Source organism: Rhea pennata, unplaced genomic scaffold (genome assembly GCF_028389875.1).
Source record: "Rhea pennata isolate bPtePen1 unplaced genomic scaffold, bPtePen1.pri scaffold_32, whole genome shotgun sequence".
Lineage (NCBI taxonomy): Eukaryota > Metazoa > Chordata > Aves > Rheiformes > Rheidae > Rhea > Rhea pennata.
The window spans coordinates 3,604,596-3,611,177 of NW_026907679.1; positions in this window are offsets into that span (position 1 = coordinate 3,604,596).

A 6,582-nucleotide genomic window follows, 5' to 3' on the forward strand; every position below is an offset into this window, starting at 1 on the left:
GACAGAGCTATCTCTCTGTAACACCTGCCAGGTTGCCCTGGGACCCATGGTCCCAGGAGCCAGACCCAGCTTAGGAGCAGATCAGCCAAAGATGTGACTTTCCCTGTCTGCTGTGCACCCTCAAGATGTTGCTTGGGCTCCAGGGCTGGCAGTTCCTGAAAGGCCAAGAGGTCACCCCCGAGAAATGACCACTGAAGTAGACTAAAGTAATCACCAATGGTCCCTGTCTAAACCGTGGGGAGAAACTGAGTCCAGCACTGCAGTTTGTCTCATACAAAACCGTTTTCCAAGAGAGGTGGAAACATCTCTCTCTAGAAGGCCCTGCTCCCATCTGATAAGAAGACAGGACACCAGCACCAGGACAAGAAGGAAGTTCATTTCCTTGTGCTTCAGGGACTGATTTACAGGAGTGAATCAATACATCTAATGCCCATTGAGAAGCCCCAGGGATAGAATGTGATTCAGGTCCCTCCCATGCACTGCACAAACTCACAGGACATGGGATTCCCCATGCACAAGTTGTAGTGTGCACTAAAATGCCTGTCTGCATGGGACAGAGGGCCCTGGACAGGCAGGAGGAAGGAGTTGCCAGGAATCTCATGAAATTCAACAAGGATAAATACCAGGTTCTTGCACCTGGGACAGACCAAGACATTGCAAAGATACAGTTTGGGGACTAGGCTGTCATGGAGCAGCTCTGCTGAAAGGGACCTGGGGGTCCTGGTGGGCAGAAGGCAAAATATGAGACAATCGTGTGCCCAGGTAGCAAGGAAGGCTGAGGGTGTCCTGGGCTGTGTGAACAGCAGCACAGACAGGAGATTGGTGGAAGCGGTGACCCCTCTCTATTACTCACTCCTTTAGAGCAAATGTACACTTCTGCATCCACTTTGGGGCTCCCTGGTACTAGAAAGATGGTGATAAATGGGAGCAAGATTAGCAGAAGGCCCCGAAGGTGGTCTCAGAGCTGGAGCACTAGATCTGTGAATGAGCAGTGCTTGTTCAGCCTGGAGAAGAGATGCCTCTGTAGGGACCTAACGGCAGCCTTCCAGTACCTAGGAGGACGAAGCGAGGCTCTCTGTCATGATTCATGCTGCAAGGACAAGAGACAATACCTTCCCATACAAACATCCCACCCATGTTTATTCGTCCCCATTGGCCCTGGTTTTGCTTGCTTTATACCCTCACTTGGTATTTCTGAGATGATTGCCCTGTTAAGTCCTATTTGAGGCAGGAATTCCATTAAACTAGAACCTCCTTTTATTACTTGTGCTGCCCTGCAATTCTATTTGTTGCTACCTTCTTAGAGGCACCGCAGGTCAGCCTGAGCCCTCTGCACATGCACATTACAAGCTGGTATACCCGAGCTTCATTCTGGAGGACGTTGAGAAACCTGTGTATTCGGCCAACAGAAACCTCATGAAGTCTTACAAGGAGAAGGGTCAAGTCCTGCACCTGGGGCAGGGTAACTCCATGCTTCAGGGCAGGTTGGGACCTTATCAGCTGAGAAGTGCCCCTGAGGGGAAGGGCCTGGGTGTTATGAGAAATGCTACATCAGCCAGTGAGGCACAGTCATTGCGAGTAAGGCCAAGTGACCATGAGCTGCATGAGGAGGAGTGTGGCCACCCACACAAGGGGAGCCATTATTCCCCCACAGCTCAGCCCTGGGTTGATGATACCTGGAGTAGTGTGTCCCTGAATGGGTCTCCCAGGCACTTTTCTTGGTAGTGAGAAGCAGCACAAGTAAGGGAAAGAGTCACAATCTGTTGCTTGGGAGGTTCAAACCAGACATTAACAGGAACCAAAGTCACTCGAAGAGCAGTGCTGTGGTGGAAAAGCTCAGCCAGAGAGAGTCTGTGATCAGCCCCTGGCTCTGTGTTTCAAGGAACAGCCAGTGAAAACAGGGAGACATAAGTTATGGGAGGGAGATCCCGAGGTGGGAGCAAGGTGGGGAAGCATCTTGAGTGTCTACTGTCTGCAGGCATCCAGTAGCAGGCGTGGGACAGTGTAGGACAGTGTGGTGGAGACAGTGGAGGGCACTGGCATGCTGAAGAGCCTGAAAGAGCAGAGGTCTTTGTTCTATGGCTGTTGTCTCTGTCACCATGGCCTACCAGGAGACTTCATGACCTCACTGTCCCCTTGCCCACCAGAGGACCCCAGGAGGTGTTGTGTCATGGTCTTGCACTTGAGCTTGCACATCTCCACCTGCGCACTGCCCCCAGGAGCAGCCCTGGGCAAGTTATAGGGGGAAGGATCTCCCTTCTCAGGAGCTGGGTGTCTGCGATCGGCCATTTTGCTTGATAGAACACGTCAAGGGGAGATTCGGCATCAGTCACCTGCACGTTGCCTTCGCCTGCCTGTAATCAGTGCCTCCAACTTTCTGCTCTAATCAGCCCCCAGGGAATCTTTGTTGCTAACGGCCCTCAGTGGGACCCATTAATGCTCTGTGTAACTTTGGGCTCTGCTTCTGACTGACTTGAAAGCTTTGTTCAGTCTCCTCTCAGTAGCTGAGGCTGGTGGACTCAGCACCAAATACACCATGGGGCTCATTAAAATGCAAAAAACCCTGGGGAACCTCGTCTCTCTCTGGAATTTTCTTCTAGTCTTGTATGGTTAATTGTAGAGGTTTCAGGAAAGGAGACTTTAACAGCATGGAAGTATTTCTACTATAAAAATTTTATTACTATCATTATCATTATTATTTTTTCAAGTTAAAGACTAAATGACAGCAACATTCTCCAGTTGATGCTGATTCACAGTGTCCCTCAATGAAGTCAGGACATGTAGGAAAAGGAGCATCCCAGAGGTCAGACATTGTTCAGACAGTATTCCTCTCCATCTCCCCAACCCTACTATTGCTCTAATCAACCACCTGGGACTGCCATCACTCTTGTTAAAGCCAAACTTTTCCCAGCAAAGTTTTCCAACTCAACTGTGCAGCTCATATGCCCCAATTCCCACCTGCTTTCCTTAAACAACTAGTTGCAGACAGACGTAGAGGTTTGCATTTTGTTTAATTGCAAACAAACAAAGAATAAAGCATGATAGAGTTTCATTAAAAAATACACTCCTCCACACGATGCTAAGTCTGAGCTGCCTCCAATGAGGTCCACATTCCACAAGGGACAGCCTTACTAGAAACCGTTTGGAGAGATAAGAAATGATAGATATGATCACAATTAAGGACGCGGCTAAAGGGACAGACTAGTGAAAGATGAGCAAGCATAAAGCTCCCTGAAGGGCAAATCAGCAGCTCACTATCAGAATGACCCAAGAGTAAGGGGAGGAGAAAAACTGGAAACAATGGAAAATTACAGCGTCCACCAGTGTGCTGTAAAGGTGATGGTTGAAATTGTCCATTTACTCAAGGGATGTGGAAAACGAAGAGAGAGCCATGCAGCTCCTGGGGGTCCTGGGTCATGCTGGGGGCTGCGCTGCTCTTGGAGATCTCTGACTGGGCTGTGCTGCTCTAGAAAAGTCTGTGCCAAGACAAGGAGAAACAGGAAGGTTGGTGGTAGGGAAGTTCCCAAGCTCCAGCAGCTGCAGAGGTGGGAGCTGGTCACCTCCCAGATTTCTGAATGAGCCAAAATGCAGGTCCTGAGGCACTGCACTGCCTTACAGGCTCTGCACTGGAGCCTGGGCAGCAACACTGCAGCGTGTGGGCATGTCCTGAGAAGCCCAGGGTCAAAAATGTGGGAGATGCAGGGAGCCAGGACTGTACAGACCCTTGAGAGAACCAGGATGCTTGGGGGGACCATGGACTGTACTCAGGAGAGAAGCACTGCCCTGAGGCAATGCTGAAAAGCCCAACTGAAGAGCAAAAATAGCTTTCTGCAGGCTCAACAAGAAGGAAATCTGGGCAAAATTCATGGGAAATGGGAAATCTCCCCCAGGTTTGCTACCTGGCCTCATCCATGGCTTTGGAGCATAGGATGCACCAGGGTCCTCAAGAAAGCCTTCTGATGGATGTGTGATAAGGACATATTTACTTTTTTTCTGGCTTATGACCACTATTTTAAGGACCCCAGACCCAGCTGAGGACTTCTGAAATGAACGAGCCTGCTTTGATGCCGGTGGAGGAAGGCTGCGTCCTGCTCCATATTGTCCTACCTCCTGCTTCTATGAGGAGAGAGCAACCCACAGCAGAAACACATGATTATGATCCTGTCCTTGGAAAATGCCAAACGCCAAACAAATCCCCCAAACCCTAGATAACTGCAGAGGTCTCCTCTGTGCAGACACTTGTCGGTGCAGGGCTGGGAGTGCTGGTGGATGACAGATTGACCATGATCCAGCAATGTGTCCTTGTGGCCAAGAAGGCCAATTGTGTCCTGGGGTGCATCAGGAAGAGTGTTGCCAGCAGGTCGAGGGAGGTGATCCTGCCCATCTCCTCAACCCTGGTGAGGCCTCATCTCAAGTACTGTGTCCAGTACTCAAGGGGGCTCAAGCCCACCAGGGAACACCAGCGCTGCCTGACCCCTTTCCTCTTGCAACCTGCAGGCACATGAAGGTCTTCAGAGGATGGGGGGGGGAAATCCAAAAGACGTGCTAGAGTTGGGGGGAAATAAATCTTTCCTGGGCCCAGCAGGGGACCACTGGGTACTCAAGGGGTTGAGTGAGAGTGATGACACTTATGTTATACAGCCTTGCTGACAGCATATCTTCATATGCCATTTCCTGCGTTGACTGGGTGCTGCATCTGGCACTGAACAAGCTATGTATGGGAGCTTTTGGAAAAGACTTCAACAGCCTTCTCCTCCTGCCAGAGGAATGACTGCAGTGTGTGAAGGACCAAGGTTACAGCCAGCTTTGAATCTGAGCCTGCTCAGAGCAGGAATTGGGTCAGACGACCTCCAGAGAACTCTTCCAACACAAATTCCTCCACCATCCTGTGGCTGCACAAGGGCTGCATCAGGTGTGAAATTCAGCCTGTTGCCTTCCCAACAGGAAATGCCTGGGCACAGTCTCCACTGCCAGAGGAATGGCTGCTGACAGCGGTGGGTGGTGTCCCTGTCCTTTCCCAGAGGAGGCATGCACAGGGCAGTGGTGCCCAGCAGTGCAGCGTGCGTACGGCAACAAACCCTGCAAGCCTGCTTGCCTTGGCCTCTTTGGGACAGCTCATCTGATGGAGCTTAGAGGAGATCTGGAGTTGGAAGATGCTTACTGTCCACTGCTTCTCAGAGAGTGAAAGCACTGCCATTGCTGTCACTTGTCTCTGTTGTCTGTGTCTCTGGAGGCATCCCAGGCAGAAGAGGAACTGCCTCAGCAGTCTTTCCGAGGCATGGTGTATGGGAAAATGCAGAAGAATGTCAAGAAGACAGGTGATGGAAGGTATCCAGCCTGTTCTGTGGGAAAGGAGCATCAACAAGGCAGGTTGACCCCTAGTCGTGATCATCCAGCTGGGCCTGTGCCAGCATGGCACTACACCTGGACTTTGAATCAGAATTCACTGTGAGCTCTGTACGTGTACAGTGCATGTGTATAGGACATAAAAACCCCTTCTAGTGCCCCCCGCAGCGTTCCTCAGCATGGACCGATGCTGAGAGTTCCTTTGGATTCCCCCACACCTTTATTGACTCAATCAGGAAGCTGCTGGGAAATCCGCATTTAGACACAGAGGTAATAAATGCTCAGTATTGACCACAGTGTGCCTCGTGTTTGTGTTTGTGTCCCTGCTGGGGGTCCAGGCATTGCCTCCATCTTGCTCTTACAATTGGTGCACTTGGCAGGATACACAACCACAATGTTGTGGCTGAGGAGAGCAAAGATAACTGGAAACCTGCTGGAAAGACAGGACAGCTAGGCACAGACAGTGCAGGAGGCCCCTGCAGAGCACTGATGATAACGTCTTGACACAGGTGGTGGAGGAGCCACCGAGGAGGGGTGTCCTACTGGACCTTGTGCTAACCAACAAAGAAGGACTGGTTGGAGATGTGAAGGCTGGGGTCAAGCTTGTCTGCAGTGACCACGAGATGGTGGAGTTCAGGATTCTACATGGAGGAAGCAAGGCAATAAGTAGGGTTGCAACCCTGAACTTCATGAGAGTGGACTTTGGCTTATTCAAGGACCTACCTGGAGAAATCCCATGGGTTAAGGCCCTAGGAGGAAGGGGTTCGAGGAGAACTGGCTAGTATTCAAGCATCACTTGATGCTTCACTTGATGCATCACTTGAAGCATCACTTCCTCCAAGCTCAAGAGCAGTGCATCCCAAGGAGAAAGAGGTCCAGCAAAGGGGGCAGAAGACCTGCATGGATGGGCAAGGAGCTCCTGACAAATCTCGAACAGAGGAAGAAAATACATACTGCCCCATCCATACAGTGACCCTGGGGGTCCGTACAGCACCCAGAGCACTAACAGCACCCAGGCCATACTGTTGCCCTGCTGGCCTGTGTGGCCCCACTGAGCAAAGGGGAAGGGGCGTGTGTGCTGGGGGGGTGGCTCTGTGCAGCTCTCCCCCTGGGGCAGATCTGTCCTCCCACCCAGGGCCAGGTTCTCCCCACCCCAGAGGGCTCTGGGATTCCCCCAGGTCATGGATCCCTTGGAGGGCTGGGGATGCCCCAGTGCTGCTCACCTAGGCCAGGTGG